The sequence below is a fragment of the Schistocerca cancellata genome, chromosome 3 (assembly GCF_023864275.1).
Source record: "Schistocerca cancellata isolate TAMUIC-IGC-003103 chromosome 3, iqSchCanc2.1, whole genome shotgun sequence".
Classification (NCBI taxonomy): Eukaryota; Metazoa; Arthropoda; class Insecta; order Orthoptera; family Acrididae; genus Schistocerca; species Schistocerca cancellata.
In genome coordinates this window covers 176,267,382-176,288,218 of record NC_064628.1, presented here as the reverse complement: position 1 = coordinate 176,288,218, position 20,837 = coordinate 176,267,382, and positions in this window count along the sequence as shown.

Here is a 20,837-nt window from a genome sequence, read left to right as displayed (position 1 = left end):
CAGGAAAGCCAACAAATGAAATTCTTAAAAGCAGAATAAGAAGTATTCATATCTTTCATCAGTGAAAAGTCAGTTGGTTGAATGTTTTGTTATTAACATAGCTAAAGCGAGGACGGTAAGTTGTGGTGGTGATATGCTTTCGTGCACATGGGTGACGTGTTGTCATTAGTGTGCGAGTCGTTCGTTTGGTGGACATTGAGTTTTATTTTTGCCGTCATGTTATGTAATTTCTTATCGGTGGTTGATTCTTCTTTTCGTTAAGTAATTTTGGTAAGATTTCAACTAATAAAGAGTTTCGTTTATTCATTATTCGCTGCACGTATTTTATTTATGTGCTGTTAGCCCATTCATACGTAAGTGGTGACCTGCGACTACGGATTTTTGAGGATTTTTGAGGATCGGCGTAAGTCTACTGGAAATCTAATGAATTTGAACAATAAATGACGACATCAAACGATATCGTCCAGTAATAGAAGAAATTCCCAGGCTGTAGACTGAAACACAAACCTTGCTTCCTTAGGAAGATACAAACTTTAAGCAGATGACGAACTAAAGAAATGACATTGGTTCAACAACGCCAGTACAGCTCTCAAAAGCAACACAGTCAGAAACGGTGATAACTGCAACAACACTGTCACGGGGAGAAACAGCAATGGCTGAATCCGCTCGTCTCAGCATTTCACCCATTCAACAGCTGCAGTTACATGTCCCTTCATTTATGCCTCCCCAATCACATACATGGTTCACAGTAAAGCAAAATCTATTTCAGCAACAGAGAGTTCACTTTGGTGGAATGACACGTTGACCAACACACCTCGGCGTTAATATAGAACGTTATAGTGAAGTCGCCTACAGATGGAGCGTACGACAGACTGAATGTACTCATATCTCGGTGAATGAAGTTAGGCGACGCCAGATGCAGCAAGGTACTGTATCAAGAGAAGCAGAGAGGTAGGACCCCGTCGGAACACTGGTGACATTTAGGTAATCTGATAAATAATGAAACAGTCTTTCACTCTATGCTGTTATACCGGGTGATCAAAAAGTTAGTATAAATTTGAAAACTGAATAAATCACGGAATAATGTAGATAGAGAGGTACAAATTGATACACATGCTTGGAATGAAATGGGGTTTTATTAGAACCAAAAAAAAAAATACAAACGTTCAAAAAAATGTCCGACAGATGGCGCTTCATCTGATCAGAACAGCACCAATTAGCATATTAAAGTAAGACAAAGCGAAGATGATTTTCTTTACAAGAAATGCTCAATATGTCCACCATCATTCCTCAACAATAGCTATAGTCGAGGAATAATGTTGTGAACAGCACTGTAAAGCATGTCCGGAGTTATGGTGAATCATTGGCGTCGGATGTTGTCTTTCAGCATCCCTAGAGATGTCGCGACCGATACACTTGCGACTTCAGGTAACCCCAAAGCCAATAATCGCACGGACTGAGGTCTGGGGACCTGGGAGGCCAAGTATGACAAAAGTGGCGGCTGAGCACACGATCATCACCAAACGACGCGCGCAAAAGATCTTTAACGCGTCTAACAATACTTTGTTTTTTGTTTTTTGTTCTAATAAAACCCCATGTCATTCCAAACATGTGTGTCATTTTTACCTCTCTATCTACATTATTCTGTGGTTTATTAAGTTTTCAAATTTATACTGACTTTTTGATCACCTGGTATGTATGGTATACAGTGCAAGTAAGGACTGCGGTAGTCAAAAGTGAAGAAAGATCAGCTCACAAACTACTGCTTCCCGTGGACAGAACCTATGAGACGCATGAGCCAACTTCAACACTCGCAATGATATCGACAGACTCCGCGCGCGATAACCATCATGGTCAGCAAGACGAAGCCGGATCCACAACCGTAAACTACGCTGCAGTGGAACCACGACGCCATCTAGCATTTCGAACAGCACACGGACGAGCGATAACAAGTTTACAATCAGTCGCGATAGTGGGCTACGCGTGAAACACGAAGCCGGCAAGAGGATGAACATAAAGTGATGTAGGAACGACGAAAGTTGTGGGTGATACAATGCTAGATGCCCACCACAGTTCTACTTGGAGAGCCAAGGTACATACTCGTACATTAACAGCACTGTGTTTTCATTTCACCAACAGCAACTATTACTATTATATGTCTTTGTGCTTCAATGAGGTTCTTAATATTAGAAAAACATATACTCACAAGGTTTATGGTGGATATCGGGTCGAAATCAGCTAGCTTCCTGTCCGCCATGCATCACACAACGAACGAGACGTATAGCCACGTGTGAAAGCAGTGAATAATTCGGTATATGCACGGTCTTTTGTGGTATCTGATACATTGGAACCTGTATTGGACCCTGATTTTCTAACACATTTCGCGTTGGTGGTAGACTTACAGGGAAAATGTCTGTTAAATCTGACAGAGAACAGTACAATATCGGGCAATAAAGTTAATACAACTTATGAGAAGTTTCAAGTGATTGGCTACTCTGTATCTAAGGAAGTGCATAAAAGAGAGGATAAGTAAAGGCGATATTCTAAGAAATATTACGGTCGGTAGCCAGGTAGCCAGTGGCTTACACCCATACACTTATTACGCACGAACCACAGATTCTGGAGGCAGTGTGGGGATTACCCAGCATTTAACTTAAGGATCACACCAGATAGCTACCTATTACATAACATTCAGGACTTCACATGTGTTTTAGCAGGTGGAAAAACTTTTAGAATTCTTAACTGCAAGAAAGTAGACCTTCTGAAGAGATCATTGATTACACCATTCGGGTTATTCGAGCTTTTATTTACGCTTTTCGACCTTAAGAAAGCAGCACAGGCTTGGAAGCATTTTTTCGACGAAGTGCTAAAGAGATTGATGTTCCTTTTTTATTTTTTATTTTTATTTTTGCTTATGTTGGTGACATTTTGTGCTGTCGCCAGATTCTCAAATGCATGAACAGCATCTGGTCAAGTTCTCAGGCGACTCTTTGACCAAGCAGTGGTTCAAAAATGGTTCAAATCGCTCTGAGCACTATGGGACTTACCTGCTGAGGGCATCAGTCCCCTAGAACTTAGAACTAATTAAACCTAACTAACCTAAGGACATCACACCCATCCATGCCCGAGGCAGGATTTGAACCTACGACCGTAGCGGTCGCGCGGTTCCAGACTGTAATGCCTAGAACCTCTCGGCCACCCCGGCTGGCACCAAGCAGTGGTGTTAAACGAAACTAAATGCGTCATGCACAAGAACCAAGTCATTTTTCTCGGATATACTGTATTGTCAGAGGGAATATTGCTTGTAGCAGAGAAGATGCAGCGATACAGTCGCTACCAAAGCCAGCAAACTGCCAGGAGCTATACAATACATGAGAGTAAGAAATTGTTATTCACATCATCTGCCAGCAATGGCTACAGTGAAAGATCTACTCACCGATTCACTCTTGGGGCGCAGTGCTGTCAGCGATTGGTTAAGTGGACACCAGAAACTGTCAAAGTATTTAGTGATCTTTAAGCAAGACTCAGCCAGCCAGTGCTGCTCGCTCACTCAATTCACTATGAGCAGTTAGTTGTTGTTGTAGACCTGGGTGAATCAGCAACTAGGGCAGCACTTACCAGCTTACTGAAGTGCAATGGCAGCTACGGCAATTTTTCTCAAAAAAATCAAAGGCATCACAAGAGAAGTGAAGCCTCCATGAGAGAGAGTTGTCGAAGATCTATGAAGTTGCAAAAAGAAGCTGTATCATTGATCATGTTTGCAGCCCACAAAATTATATCTGCCTTCAAAAACACTAACGACAGACATATACCACGTAAGAGGAACAGAGAATTTAGTGGCGACTATTTTTCACGTATTTCTGGGATTTCAGAGATTGTAATGATAATCTCGTGATGGAAGAGATAGTGAATTCACAATTACAGAAACTGTTAAACGACCCATTTACATGTCTGCAGTTCGAACAAATTCCAGTGCATAACTCTAAGCTGAAGCCGTGAAACAAAGTTTCTTAGCGCAAGCCAAGACCATTAGTTTCAGGAAAGTCCCAAAAAACAGCATTCTGCAGTGTACGCAGCCTCTCGCACCCAGCAACCAATTTTCTGACAGATCGCTCTGTGTGGCCCACTATGAAAAGAGACACGTGCCTTTGAGTACTTTCCTCTGTACCTTGTCAACAAAGGAAAAGAACACGGCATGTACATGCTATAATGAAAATTTTCAAGGTACCTCTGCTAGATCCACACAATTTCTCGTGGACTTCGTTGGATCTCTTCCGGAGCCAGAGGGTTGCAGTTACTTATTTATGGCCACCGATATGTGTACAAAGTGCGCACATCAACTACAGTAAATACGTTTCTGTGTGTGTGAGTCGCACGTTTTGATTCCCCCGCCATGTTAAGACTGATAAAAGATGTCAGTTTGAGTTCCGATTGTTCCTAGAGCTGGTAGAACGGTGCGATTTCGAATGCCACCACAAGACTCGCTATCACTCCATCAGTAAAGATATGGTGGAATGGTGGCACAGAACTCTGAAAGTTGCACGGATGTGTAAACAAGAGAGAAAGATGGAAGCATCACCGTTAGTGTTGTTAGGCCAGAGAACAGCTCACAACCCCGACACTGGTGCGTCAATGGCTGAGACGGTTGATGGCCAACTGCTACAGACCCTGGCAGACTATTCAGTACCAATCTTACCACCAGATTCAGCAGGCTTTACAGAGTGAGTGGAGTAGGTAAAACGTGTTTGTACAATTACACGTTGCCGACCGCCTTCCCGCCATGGCAACCGTCAGGTGTTTGTACACAAAGACTTAGAAAATTGCTCTCACTTAGATTTACGAACAAACCCAGACCAATCGTTCTTACAACCATCTAAACTTTCCTCTCCAGGTGTTGGACAGGAACAAGCTTATTGTGGACATATTGCACAATGGCGTTTCGATGAATGTATCAACTGAACGCGTCAAGCCAGCATGGATTTTACCCATGCCGACCTCAGACAACGTACCTGTGAATCAACACACAGTGAACATAGAATGAACTGAAAGGACACGTGGCACGTCGACCGAGACAGAAGCACACCTGACAGAAGCATCATCACCGCAAACCACAGATCGCTGCTCCCGAGACACCCGATACACACAAGAGCCGTCCGTTGGATTGAATTCGTTTATCAAAACATCCCAAGGGATCCGAACTTTAAGGGGTTTCTTTGTGGCAGCGATACTTTTACGTGCACTTGTGCGACCTAATGTTAGAGTACTTTGATGAATGTTGGTTTTTCTGTCTGCCATCATGTTATTTAATTTCTTTGTGTTGGTTGATTCTTCTTGTCGTTAAATAATTTTGCCAAGATTTGAACTCATAAAGAGTTTCGTTCATTCATTAAATGCTATTTGTACTCTATTTATGTGGTGTGGGTCGATGCATACAATGTGTTTAATGTCTAACTAAGGAGAAATATACCTAAGGAAATAGAAATGAATACATTCTAAATCACTGTTTGAGTTTTGTATAGAAAGTTAGTGGTTGACTATCTAATCTTGTCCATAGTTGTTTTGTGTGATCACGGATAATAAAATATAGCAGTACATTAACCAGCCAACAACACTGCAGATATTCAGAATGAAGGAACTTCATTTCCATAACGAAAGAAATTAATTCCATAGGATTGTAACCACAACGAATTATTTTAGAATGAGAGATCAGTTTCAACTATACCAATATTAAGAGAGAGATATTCTGCACCAGATTAAAACGCTGATACTTAGAGGCAGTTCAGTACTATCTGAGAGCGAGCTCACGCAGTGATATCATTATTGGCTGCGGCTGAATATATAACATTAAACAAAGGAGGGCAATCTCATATATTACGATAGAAAGAGTTTTGAAGTAAGTAACCAACGTCATATTATGCCGCCCCCCTCCCACCCCTTGTTCCATGCAACATTTTTCCCACAAACTTTTCAGCTACTATCGTACAATCGGAGTTATTCTAGGTGGCAACAGGTAGTGACCCACCCTGTATATTCTTGTGTAAGAAGGTATACGCTTTGCTGTCGTAATTGATGTGTTTACTTACTGCATAACTTTTATTCAGTAACTGTTAGGAGACCAAGCAACCCTGGAATCTCACGTGAAGAGCTAGGCGAGACGGATAACAATAACATCTATTGTAATTACCGTACATATTAATACATTAATTATTTCTGGATCGCTGGTTGGCAGGCGTATCTGAGTGATAATGCTACATAAGCTAGTTAAATAAAGTTTCACATTTTGTACAGTGGCTCCCTCTTTTATATTTTCTCAAATGAAAATTGGACACTGGTTTACATACCACCACTGTAGAAACAGCAGCAAGCTAGTCTACAAGTATATTGGCAATCCCTGGCAGCACAGTGTTCACCACTACCATTGAAACGTCCCCTTATAACAATTATACACGTGACTGACACACAATATTTTTTAGCGCAACGCAATCTGATTTTGAGAAATACCTACAAAGGAATGGCCCTGACTAACATTAACCTGTACCTTTCACAAATCACTTACCTCACCAAAAATCTGCGTTACTCGAACTACTGCAGTACAGCGAGCACCACTACTGCCAGCTAAATAACAGATTCAAACTACGGAAGGCACTAACTATTAGTAGGCATAGTTAGCAAACGAAAGATTTTAATAGAGAACAAACAATGTATTTACCTTAATAGTGTTGAAAAACCGGAATATACATAGCAGTTCATAATATCCAGTATTAGAAATTTCAAGACTCTGCCATCTCTCTCCCCACATCCACCACTGCTGGCGGCTCACCTCCAACTGCGCAACGCTACGCGCTGTTCACATCCAGCTGCCTCTGCCAAACACTACAATGGCAGACAACAACGCAAACTAGCCACAGACTGCACACAGCACAGCCAGTGATTTTCATATAGAGCGCTACGTAACGTTGCCAATAAGAAAACATAAACAGCCTACTTACATAAAGAAAACATGAACAGCCTACTTACATAGCCCCCATGCTCCCCACAAAAAATTTTACAAATTGTTTTGGGCACTGGGCAATACATATTTGTTAAAATTCTTCATAATCGTAATTAAAATAACAAAGAAATCAAATGCACACACTTATTGATACAATGTTGGTCAAAAGCCAAAATTTTCTCACAGTCCATAAAGACAATGCTGCAACACAGCTGGAAACTAGATATTAAATGAAATAAGCAACTACTAAAAGCAAAGCATAACAATTTCATTCAATAGTAATGTGACATTTCATAAGTTAGTAGAAATTCTCTCAACTCTCGTAGAAAGACGCTTTTCATAATCAGGTGTGCAGATGTAAGTATCTTTCCAAGTAATGACCGTGTCGTATTTGCGATTCTTTCTCTAAAGGAATGTCAATGGCGAGGATAATGGCCTCTTCTTTTTCTCCACCTAATGGCTTTCTTTTGTCAGACGACTACCTCTCAGCTGGGCGCCCAAAACGCATTACGCCAAGGTCATTTACCTTTCTTACTGAAATATTTACGACAGCAGTTTCTGCTACAGTGGCAGTCTCATATAAAAATATTTCACAGGTCAAGAATTTGCGTTACAAATCTGTAGAAACAAAATCCTATAAATATAAGAGTGTGCAAAAAATTTTCGCCTGCATTGTGATACATTCACGCATTTACACACATTTCATAACTCTTAAAGTATGATTCTCGGTTTCCCCTACTTACACCATCTATATAATTCGGCGTCAATTGTATGCCGTGTTTGTAGATGCATACGAAAATTTCTATTGACTAGTCGCATACAAGTCTACGAGTCTTGTCACCGCAGTAAGTGTCATACAAGGTGAAACGTCAGGCTATGAGCAAAGTATTTTGCACAGACCAGTCATTTTGCCCACTGGATCTTCTCCACCACACATTTAAGCAATGTTACAGGTTGCTGCAGTTGAAATTTTTATAACAATTTATAGTTCTTTAATGACCAAACGACACTTTCCTGGAAACTAAGAATTGTACTTGAAATTAAGTTGTCCCGTGGACTTTGCAGTAATCACTTAGCAACCCTTCAGTTGTGGTGCTTTTGGCTGTTCCTCTACTTCAGTTGGAATCTGTCCACTCCAGATCAAACCAGGTCAGCCGATCATGGGTTCCTTGAAGCAACCCTATGGTTGTAGCCTGTCGGCATGGATGAGAAACGGACGAGAAACCGTCGGCGGCTCAGTTACTGTCGATGGTCGCCGCCACCCTCCCACTGGACGACTGGCAGCGTGCAAAGCTCGTCAGAGAATCTGAGGTTTAATAGGTGAAAAAAACGGAGTTCCTCTCTGATTACCTTAGGGACTACCGTGGGATTTTTAAACTGTGTGTTTGGGTACAACCTACGTGCTACGCAGATCACTACGTTCTTTGAGATAACAATGGTTTTCGTTATCATGAAGTATGTTTCGTTTACATAAATTCAAAAGTCTTACCTCCGTGGCTCGATAGACTGTTTCTGGCGCTCTTCTGAATGAACGTCGAATATGTGCTGCCTGATGGCATTAGTATCAACTGAATGATGTATGAAACATATCACCAGTTTAAGAGAATTTTTAAAACCCAATCCCACAATTTTCACAAACATAGGAATCAGCACGTCTCTATTCGCATTATTATAGTTATTATGAAATTTATATCAATAGCTTGATTGAACTATTACTTCAGGTTTTCATTTACTTTGTTGTGGTTCATTAATATGTTTGAAACCACTGTTTATGATACATATTACCGTGTGACATGTTAATAATATTATGGTACATTGATTATTAGAGTGTACGACTTTGTGTTAAAATTCGTCTCAGCATTATGTTCTTGATCAGGAGCGAAATCACTCCACTATGCGAAGCCTCCAATTAATATTTTTTAAAGAACTACTGAAGTATTCCACAATGAGTATATCACATGCTACATATACAAAAAATGCATGTTATCAAATATGATAACGACAATGATTGGTGAGAGATTCCACGAAGCACAAATTACAGGAAAAATTAATTTCAAACTTAAGGTTAGCAATAGTATACCTATTCAAATGTCAGAGGTATCTGTGTAGCACAGACAATACCCTAACCAAGTGAAAGTTCCGGGTTCTGGTCCTAGACTGGCAAGTGGAGTCCGACCGATCACCGTATCACGCTCTGCCAAAGACGTCGTCATGTGCGGTATGGAGGGGCATATTGGCCTCACGGGACTTGCTGCAATCCATACCATCCTCCCACTAAAGAAATGTCGCTCTCAGTACCGAGAATCAAGACATGGTTCCCGCATGGTAGTTATCCGCGCTGAAAACTCACATACGGACGATGACGTGCTGACGAAGGAAAGATGCTAGAAGCCAACTATGAGAACTGACGAGGGAGAAAACTGTATGTTTCTCGGAGAGACCAAAAGCGATTTTAGTATGTACAAATAAAACCCAGTTCACTAGGACAGAGAAACAGGACTGAAGTAAGAAACTAGATGTCGAACTACAACGAGAAAATACTGTTAAATCAAAAGGAAATATGGTAAGCCATTACCAATTATTTATGGAACACTGTAGAATACAAGATGTGCAAGAAGATGAAAAATTGCCGACTTAGATCCGTTGAAAAGTTGATGAGGAAAATAACAACACATTGACAGTACAGTTATTGGACAGGAGATCATAGGTGTAATAAAATGAAGCCTCAAATGAAACCACTTGGAGCTGACACTCTACCAGTGAAATTCTGTCTAGCCTACCGAGTGACTGTGCAACGGCAAACTAGCTACCACGTATGATCTCAGTTTAATAATAAATTCAAGAGACGACAATGATCACAAAAAGGACATACAGATATTTAAAAATATAAATAAAGACTTTATTTGATTCTGCGTCTACATTATTCAGCCGTATAGTGGCGAGTGTAATGACAGAAATAGTGAAAAATTTGTTCGCATACAGAAAACTAGCATAAGCAGTTGCGGATCTACACTGAACGCAATAACGCTTATCAAAGACAGCGTAGGAATCTTAAATCTGAAAAAGAAAAGTAGTTGTTGTTGTGGTCTTCAGTCCTGAGACTGGTTTGATGCAGCACTCCATGCTACTCTATCCTGTGCAAGCTTCTTCATCTCCCAGTACCTACTGCAACCTACATCCTTCTAAATCTTCTTAGTGTATTCATCTCTTGGTCTCCCTCTACGATTTTTACCCTCCACGCTACCCTCAAAAGAAAAGTAGGTCATTATATTACTAAGTTTCATCAGCGCCTCAGTCATGTCCAGAACCAACGCATAAAGAGACAGTTAAAAAGATGGACACATGTGATTCGTAGTACAACACAGTAACGCGGTAAAAAACTGTACGATATCTTAAACTGTAATCACTTTAAATAAAGGAATGTCAACAAAAATAAGTATAACGCTGCTACATGCTGCAAATGTCTACAACCATGTTTCCTTTCTAAATTGACCTTTTGATACCCACGAATGACCAGGAGATGCGTTTTTTTAAATGCTACGCAGAACTGGCAGTAGCAACATATTCAGATGACGATGGTTTACACTTGCCAAAAATAATAACATAGAAAACATTCAAGTCGTAGGTAGCTACTAAAGTGCCTCATGAGAAAAGGATAAGCAGTCGGCAATCCTAATTCCTTGTTCTTCCTCTTAATACAAGCCATAACAATGTAATGGATTCAACCCTGCCAAAAGTGAAACTGATATGGATGAAATGAATATATACTTGCAAAAATGATACTATAATAATTTGCGCAAAATATAGGACTAATAGGAAGAAAGCAAGAAAGCTATATTTAATGAGATCTGATTGATCTATAGAGAATGCAGTCAACATATAATGCAGCGCATTTAAAATGTGGTACGGCTATTATTCTTCATGCTAATATTCTTACAATGGTATATTATAAAAGCAAATCTCGAATAAAGGAAGTACAAACTCCAAACGGAGAAAATATACATAACGTTGGCCACATTGGTAGCCTGCTTTAATGCTGCCTTATGTTTTCGCAGGGAGAGTCTAGAAAAGGATACTGCTAGTCAGAAATAACGGAACCAGAGCAAAATACGTTCACGTAGAACGAGAGGACCCCTGTGCAATCAAAATCGAAATAAATTGGAAACAACGATGAACAAAGTATCTCAAGTCACTTATTTGCTCAATTGCGAACTCACTATGGTATGAACTGGTTTGCTGAAAATTCACCACTAACAGCAAGCTTCACAAAATAAGCCTATGCCTTACCTCCAAGTGCCGCAATTTCAGTATAGAAGACATAGTTTTCTGTGAAAACTCAAGTATGGCAGTGAAAGGCGGAAAACGTACCCATTAATACTGGAGCAGCAGCAGATACATCCATACAGTACTGGTAGCTAAGAATTATCTTAAAATTTAATTCATTGCGTTCAATTGGCTCCTTGACAGTCACGCGTATTCCACTCATCTGCTTGGTGAGAAGTATCGTTATATGATTATTAGCAGTATTTGCAACAGAGGACAATCAACTGACGCAAGTGAAGTTCTAGTTACAACAACGTTAAACCGAGAAGATTAAAGCATGGAGAACGCGTATATACAAATAAAGTGAGCTCAAGAAATATGTTCCTATTTAACTAATTTCTGTATTTCTTTTCTAATTATTAATGCGGGAAAACGTTAGCGAATACAGGAATACTACATTTCCTTAATTCCAAGATTATGTTTTCATTGACACAGCTTCATTTTCATTTAAAACAATTAACACACAGACGGTCGCCAAACAAGATTTAAAATCCATTAAGATTTTGCTGTCGTTTCTTTTTTGACAGAAACTGTGGCACAGGTGGCTTCCAAAGAAGACACACTAGAAAAGGGTAGTGTGGGAAAGCGACTGATTTGAAACTGAATGGCGTAGGATTCGAGCAACAGCTCATTGTTTTCTCCTTCCTTTTTTGCTGTTAGTTATCGCGTATTTCACCTCTGGTAATGTTCGCTAACGTGATAAACTGTAACCTACAGTGTGATTCAGTGCAACTGTGCACGGTACGCTCCATCTTTAATTGCGTAGCTAAGTCAGTTGTTAGGTAGGAAGAAGCTAAGGTATCCCACCTACGTTAAGACCTTGCCTGGTAAAGCAATGGGGCATTCAAATCAGTCTTTTACACCTGGACAGCTTTGCGTTTCTTATATGCAAAAGATCAATTGTGCTGCCATTATTGTAGAATATTGTGGACCAAAATCTGTTACTTCTTTTTACTTTTCCTGTGTTGAAATTATAAATATCTATGACTCAGTGTAAGTATGGTTTGGGTAAACTGAATCTTTCTAACGTAATTAGCCAGAACCAGTAATTTTCCTCTACTTGTATATAAAAACAAGTATGTTGTGGTTCTTAATTTATTATTCCTCAAAACTTTGGTTACTTTCAGTCAAGTCACGATATTTTATTACATATTCAAACAGTTTCATGCTCTCAGAAAACAAAATCATCTTTTATGTCATATACTCTACGGCAGTTTAATGCATATATGACTATTACGGATTAAGAGACTTTGTTCCAAAGCATTCAAAATGTAGTGGTAGATTTTGGTCAGTTTTTGATTTGTTCAAAAAAGTGGCTCTGAGCAATATGGGACTTAACAGCTGAGGTCATCAGTCCCCTAGAACTGGGAACAACTTAAACCTAACTAACCAAAGGACATAACACACATCCGTGCCCGAGACAGGATTGGAACCTGCGACCATAGCGGTCGCGCGGTTACAGACTGAAGCGCCTAGAACCGCTCGGCCACTACGGCCGGCTTTTGATTTGTGATATTTTCTTAATGTACGACACACATCAAAACAATGTTCGTTTAGAGAAAACTGGATAATGTTACATATGCTGACTTAGACCGTTTTCAACTTTCTGTATTTTCTTATCATTCGGCAAGTAGTGAAACAATGTTAATACACTTTGGTATTTAAAGAAATCTTCGCAACGACGTTCGCGTTGCTTTCATACGCGGAAACTAAGTTAAAATGCTTAGCAGTGCCCTTAAAAGAGCGAAATCGTTATAGGATTACTTCGTTGTCCCTCTCTCTATCTGTTTATCTGTACGTCCCTCCAACTGTTAAGATAACTTTTTCTCGGGAAAAACTAGAGGTCTGATAGAGAAACTTGTGTCACTTAGTAAAATATATGGCCCCGTGGAGGGTGCGAAAACTTCAAGTTTCTAAGTCAAGAGATAGGGATATACATGTCACATACTTTGTTACGGCCATATATGTCACATATTTTGATGCTCGTAAACTCATTCTTGAAACACTATAGATGAACTTTCTATACACGTGTCGGGCACGGTGTCTTGTGAGTAAAAAAGAAATGAAAAGAAAGGGTAAAGCACGTGCCCGGAAATGCAGAGATCGAGGGATCGAAACTTGGCCGGAATACAAATTTGTTTTCCTTCGCTTTAACTCAGCTTTCACGTTCAACCAAGCGAGAAATCGCCAGAAACGCATAGTTCTACTTCCATGTTAAGCTTTAGGTCCCATTTCCTCGGCTACATAACTGTGGTAGGTTTGTTTATATCGCGTCCAATTGAAAGACTACCACAGTCTACACGAAATTATTATTATTATTATAATCTTTATGCACAATTACGTTTATACGGAACCTTAAGACTGAAAGTCCTCGCCGCACTTGCCCTTGTTTTTATGAGTTCTTTTTGGAAATGACGATTTGTCAATGACACACTGCAAGTATAGTGTCGGTGAGGTATATTACCGTTAACGCACGTCTTACTACATGCTGAATAGAAGAGGCGTTCGCTAAGTAATGTAACACCTTCTTTTTCCGAAAGGAGTTTGGTTTTATACAGGATTTCAATACACCATATTATTCGCCACTCTTTCCACTGCAAATACTCTATTTCTCAACATAATCTCCGTGGAATACGACGGCCCTGCACAACCTTACTAGAATGGCATCTATGCCCAAAAGGTACCACCCCACTGGTCGATGCCGGAGCTAACGTTTTGCGTCATAAATAACCTCATCATCCACATACTGCAGAGTGCATTCTTCGTTGGCCGAAAAAGATGGAATTCGGTCGGTGTGAGATATAGGCCTTAGACTGATGTTTCCTGAGCTCCTCTCGGATGCGTAGACATGTGTGAGGCCTTGAGTTTTCATAGAGAAGAAGGTCGTTTACATTTTTTCGGTGACGAACACGCTGAGGCCCTTTCTTCCATTACTTGATGGTAGCATAATATACTTTCGGGTTAATCGTTGCACCATGCAGGAGGACATCAAACTGAATAGCCAGTCTCAGACAGTGGCCATCACTTTACCAGTTGATGGTGCAGCTTTGAACTTTTTCTTCGGAGGAGAGGTGGTGTGGAACAACTCTTGCGATTGTCCTTTTGTTACTTGTTCGAAGTGATGAACCCACGTTACATCGCCTTTGAGGATGTCCGACAGAAATTGTCATGATTAGCCTCATAACACGCAAGCAATTCTGCACAGGTGGTCCTTCGAAGCTTTTTATGGTCTTCCGTCAGGCGGCGAGTAACCCATTGGAGAAACACCTTAGAGTATCCCAACTGGTGATTGAGTGTACCAGTACTACCTACAGAGAAGTCCAGTTATGAAGCGATGTCTTTGATTGTGACTCGTTACCCACCTCTAGTGAAAGTGTCCTCACACTGCAGAATTCACAGCCGTGTGTGGCCCCAAGTATGCAGAAGATCAGATAGGTTTGCGCAACATTGTTGTTATACTGACAGACCCTTCGCCCAACGCCTCACTGTGATTTTATTCACTGCCATGTCTCTGTAGAGATTCAGCAGGCTCCTATGACTATCTGCGATGCTCTGGTTCTCCGCCAAAGGAAACTCAGTAGCTCATTGTGAAAAAGCACCTCCGTTACAAACACCAGTTTGAAGGGTATTATTAATTGCGCCGCAAAATATCAAAACTTCGTGAGTGTAAAGGGGCTGAAGCGACAATATTCCACTACGTCCCATAACAAATTCCACATTTTTTCAATCGAAATTCATAGAGGAAAAAAATAATGCATTACTTACATGAGCTGATTTCATAATACCTTTAAAGCATTCACAAACTTAATAACTTTTGTTTCAAAATTTTCCAATAAATGTCGTACGAAAACAGAAGTTCGGTCTATTTGTAATACCTTTTCGTGTTTGCTGTCAAACCGCCGGGAGTCAGAGACGCAGAGTGAGAATCCGAGAAAACCGCGCTTCCGGAACATCCGACTGTATTGTAGTGGCGTTGCCGTCGCTGGAGAGCGCGTAGTTGAGGGCCCCTCGGTTGTTCGGACTGTCCGCACTGTTTGCAGCCCTCGCAGTTCGGTCCATTCTGGTTGCTAGCACAGCCTGCTCCACACAGAAGACCACGTTTTGTTACATTGTCCGCCTCCATAGGGCTCCACCTAAGTTGCGCCGACTCCCTGGACGAAGCTACAAGCTTGGAAATGGTGCTCGTATGTCACACGCCAAGATTTTCTTCCATTTGTCGCTTCACTCGGTTTGCGACCTCTAGCAAACATCGGCTGCTAATACCAGGCTGTGTGGCCCTTCACAGGCACTATTGAAACTAGAGGGATAGTAATCTCACAGGTGAAAATCGAAAGTAAAACTTTCTCCATGCACTGCCCTACGAGAAAGTGAGGCACTTTCAAGGAAGCAGGAAACAGAAAATTACTAGTTTAGGCATATGTTACTTCAGTAATTGCAGAATCAGGAAAATTTACTAAGAACTCGACAATTTCAGCACACCTATCAATATCACGGTGCCCACTCCCCTACCCCCCTCCGCCACCCGCCCTGGCTACTGGCTCCAAACTTCCTGCTGAAAAGTGTCACCACCATACTCTCACATGAGAGATAGCACATTAGCATTCAATATGTCTGTGACCTACTGTTGTCCAGTTTTCCATCTATCAATGCCAGCAGTCGCCCACAGCATGAAGCAAGGCATAACATCTCTGTCTCTCTTCAAAACAATGGAGAAAGTGGATCTTTTGTCTGGTTGTTGCCATACTCGAAAACTGTGGTCATTCAGGGCAATGCAGAACCACGATTACCCTCTGCACACAATGCGACGCCTTTCACCAGCAGTCTATACTTCTTGGTCATGGCCCAGCTTCAGTTGTAACAGCACTGGGTCGGTAGTTCCACAATCCGGCTGCTGGTAGTCTCCAGAGAGTGAAGTATTTGAGAAAAGTATATTTTAGAGTGGCCATTACTTTTCGTATGACGGCAGGCACGTGTGTGAAAAGATTAAGACATGCTTCGTGCACAATATGGCGACCCTACATTGCGGTGGCCAAACGTAGGCCTACCGCAACTTTGACAATGAGAATGCGTGTCGTAACGTCCCAAAACATTCCAAGATCAATTCCTACCCACGTCCAAATGCCGCACAATTTTGAGAAATGAAGACAAGCAAAAAAAAAAAAAAAAAAAAGGCCCCTTTCAAATTCGAACACGTGGCATCTCCGTTTCCTTAAAAGTAATCACTCAATATATGACGCCCTTATATACACTAACAAACCCGGTAACAACTCTGTCACGAAGAACAATCTGACGACCGTCACTAAGAGTTGCAGCTCTAATCATTTGAATACCGACCGATATTGTGTACGTGTTATAAACTTCTATTGATACTCAACCGCATCTTCTGAGAGCATCACATTTCTTTTTGTCAGGCAGTGATCTTTTCTGTTAATTTGTGAGTTCAACGTTACATTGATGACATAAACGATGTGACGTAAAATGCGAGCAGCAATGTGAAACTGTTTGCTCTTGATGCTGTAACATACTCGTACTGCACAACATAGTCTTGAAGTAACTGTAGGAGGACATAGCATGATTGGACAGAATTTCTATTTCGTGTGATGAATGGTAGCTTGCTTTAAACGTGAAAAAATGTTAACTGACGCAGATATGCAAGAGAAACAATCCTCCAATGTCCGAACACAGCATTAGTAGTGTGTTGCTTGACATAGTCAGTCCTATTATGTATCTAGGTTTAACGTTACAAAGAGACAAGAAAGGAATGAACACGAGAACAGCTGTTGTACGGAAGGCGACTGACAGCCTTCGATTTTTTTTTTTTTTTAGAATTCTAGGAAAGCTCAGTTCTTCGAGAAAAGAGACCGCATACAGAATAATTGTGATACCCACTCTTGAGTTCTTGTTGGGTATTTGAGAAATCCTAGCAATTCAGAGGTGTGATGCTAGAGTTGTTCCCGATACGCTCGATTACCATGTATGTACTACGGAAATGGTGACTGAAATGAAAGAGGAGTACCTGGGGGAAACGTTAAACCTTTTGTGAAACACTATCGAGAGAGTATTTACTACCTTCTGCAGTATCATCCTACTGCCGCCGACGCACATCTCACCTAAGGACCGCGAACGCAAGATAAGAGAAATCAGGACACGTGCAGAACCATTTAGACAATCGGTTCTCCCTAGCTACATTTGCAGGGGGAACAAGAAACGCTACTTACAAGAGAACCACACGGTACTCTTCACCATGGACCCTGTTGTGGCTTCCGGAGAACATATGTGGATGCAGATGTAGATTTTTTCGTGATTAACCTTTAATGAGGTTCAAGATCAATTTCTCTCTTCTGCTAGTCAAAAATCTTCCATCGTGACGTGTTCGCTTCTCTGACTTTATTTTACTCATTAATGATGACAGTAGATTCACTAATGTTACCGATGACAGAGTCACTAAAGTGGAGTAACTAAAAATGGTTTTCCGAAATTCCTACCCCAGAGAAGAAAAAGTTAATATTCCAGAATAAGAAATTATAAGATATCCACGGTGTAGTGAAGCAGTTTAAATCATTTAATAGAGGCAAAGCTTCAGGAACAAGTCTCCCTTTGAGATTATGCTGACACAGTAGCTCAACATCTAGAAATCATGTACTGCCTCTCGCCCAGCGACAGAATCGCACCGAATGTCTGGAAAGTTGAGCAGGTCACATCAGTATCCAAGAAAGGAAAGAATGGTAATCCGATGAATTCCAGACCCATATCACTTGACGTCTATTTGCATTAGGATTTTGTAGCATAAACTGTATTCGAAAGTCATGAATTACTTCGAAACAAACAGTCCATTGGCAAATAGAGCGCACACATTCAGACACTATAGTTTTTTTTTTTTTTTTTTTTACACAGCTACCTCTTTATTTACATGTAGCCATGAACACTATCGACAGTGGATCTCAAACAGATTCCACATAGTTATATTTCCGGAAGGCTTTCAGCAGCGTTCCCCAAAAGTGAATTTTAAACCAATTGCATGCTGATAGGCTATAGTCTCATTTGTGTGACTGGTTTCGTAATATCCTGACAGAAAGGTCGAACTTCGCAGTAATTGAAGAAACGTTATCGAGTAAAGCGAAAGATTTATGTAACTTTCTCAAAGAAAGTATTATAGGTCTCCTACTGTTTCTAACCTATATAAGTGCTGTAGGAGACAATTTCAGCAGCCTTTTCAGATTGTTTGCAGATGATGCTGTCATTTACAATCGAGTAAAGTCATTAAAATATCAAAGCCAACTGCAAAGTTATTTTGACAAGATATCCCTATCAGGCAATCGAACCTAAATGATGAAAACTGTGAGGACATAAACATGAGTGCTAAAATGAATCCGGTCTAATACTGCAGCAGTATAACCATTTTATTTAAATTGTCGTGACCTAACACGTTAGTACCAATCGACTTGACCGCCATGGGAGTTGTTGCAATCGGATTTAGGCCGCTTACCAATCCTACATTCAAAGAAAACAGGGATTTCGAATTAAGCAAAAGTTATGAACGGTTGGCACAAAGTAAAGCAATATATTCACTTCAAGACAATCGCTACTATTTTCGTACGTTTCAGTCTAACCTCGCACAGGTCAAACATACTGAAACATCGCCGCATGTTGTTGTAATAATCGGCACAAGTCATCCTCGCGGCATTCCAACGGCCGGCGCCGTGCAAGCGAACACGTAAATTCGGCAGTCTGTATTTGTAATAACTTTCTGATAAAAATTCTTCTTTGCTAACCAGTATTTATTCGGTTTCCTGTCGTCATCCCATGGCAATGGGGACACTTTCTCAACTGGTATGGTATTTCCCACGCTGCTACGCCATTACGATCTCCTCTCACTCCTCAACAGCGTCTCACTGACGAAACACTCGTTCGCCGCATTCGGAGCCTAACTATGGGTTTTTGACCTATCCTCGAAGTGTACAATTAAAATAAACTTATCTTTGAGTAAGAGACCTAGGATCCTTTACACACCCGCCCCAAAAGACTTCTTTGGAGAGATAGGAGAAAAAAAAATGTAGAAAAAGTTGTTGAACATTACAAAAAAGAAAATAAAGAACAATAACTGAAAGTTACAATGCATCGTGTACAGTTTACCTCTAGATCTGGTAGTGAAGCTGTCTCTAAAAAATTATTACTCCAAAATTCAACTAATTTGAAAGAAGAACGGTAAATATTTTAACAATTTGTGTTTTACACTAGTTACAATGAGCCTCTCAGTAGTTGGAGTGGGGCCTAAAACACATAATTGTCGGTGCCTACCTTCTCTGCGTCACAGATCAAAAGTCAAAAGCACTTAACACATATCTTCTACCCCTTGGTTTTCCATCCTTTCGTGACGACTTTTACGATCCACGTTACTAAGATTATTTGAACTCAACTCAGGCACCACATGTGGAAAGTAGAGAAGAAAAGCCACAAGTAAATAACTACGTCACATTCATGTCTATAGAACTGTAGATAAGAAGAATAAGAATGAGAACACAATTTGACTACATCAAATTGTATAACCTACTGACAATTGATTACTTTCTATTACACCAGTCGAAACATGTAGATTATAATTTAATGCTTGAAATGTATCTTACACCTATTTGTGATAAATACAAGTCTCCAGAAATAAACTGCGGAATAAATGGTTGTTTTAACCGTGCCATATGATAATTATCGTGGTTACTTGTTACCAATAGAGTTACTTCAATGGACAACTTTCTTATTCTATTGACACTCGATTTAAATTTTGAAAGATTAGTAGTCGTTATTGTTACTTAGCAGACAGTGCTAGAATTCTGCTTCCGAAACCCAGAGCAAATACTTGCATTGTCAACCTCGACAGCCGACTAGATCATTGAATCAACATTCCTTCAGCAATGATTCACCACTATGCTGTTACCATTATTGTCTTCTCATCATAATTAACATAAAAGTATGTAGAGATAGAAATGGGACAACACCTGTGAAAATAAATGACATCATTCAAAAACTAGCCCTTAACATACTTTATATTTCATATCCATTTCAGTTGACGTAAACCTCCATGACACATTCATCTCTCAACTAAGTATCATGTTTACTTCTAATACTTATTCCTACAACATCCACTAAACCACCTTACTCTCCTCAATCATTACAGAAAAATTTCTCAGAGATCCTTCATCTCTCCAAATCTCATTAACTCATCAGAAAAATTTGCTTCATAGTGCATATCAATCAACGAAACAAATTACTCTGCACCTAGCTGTTATGGCATCACAATAGATTATGGTTGCCCTGCTTTCTCTTAAATCATGAAACAAATATACGGCATTACAAAGTATTCTTTATTGATACTCATTAGTTTCACTCAAACTCTACACAAACTTTTCGTTTTAGGTTTGGTAGTTATCTCTACTCTTTTGGCACTGTTATTTCTGTAGTGGGCTGAAGTTAGAGAATTATATAAAATATGGTTTCTCGATTAGTACCCCTATCAAATGTGGATGAAGTT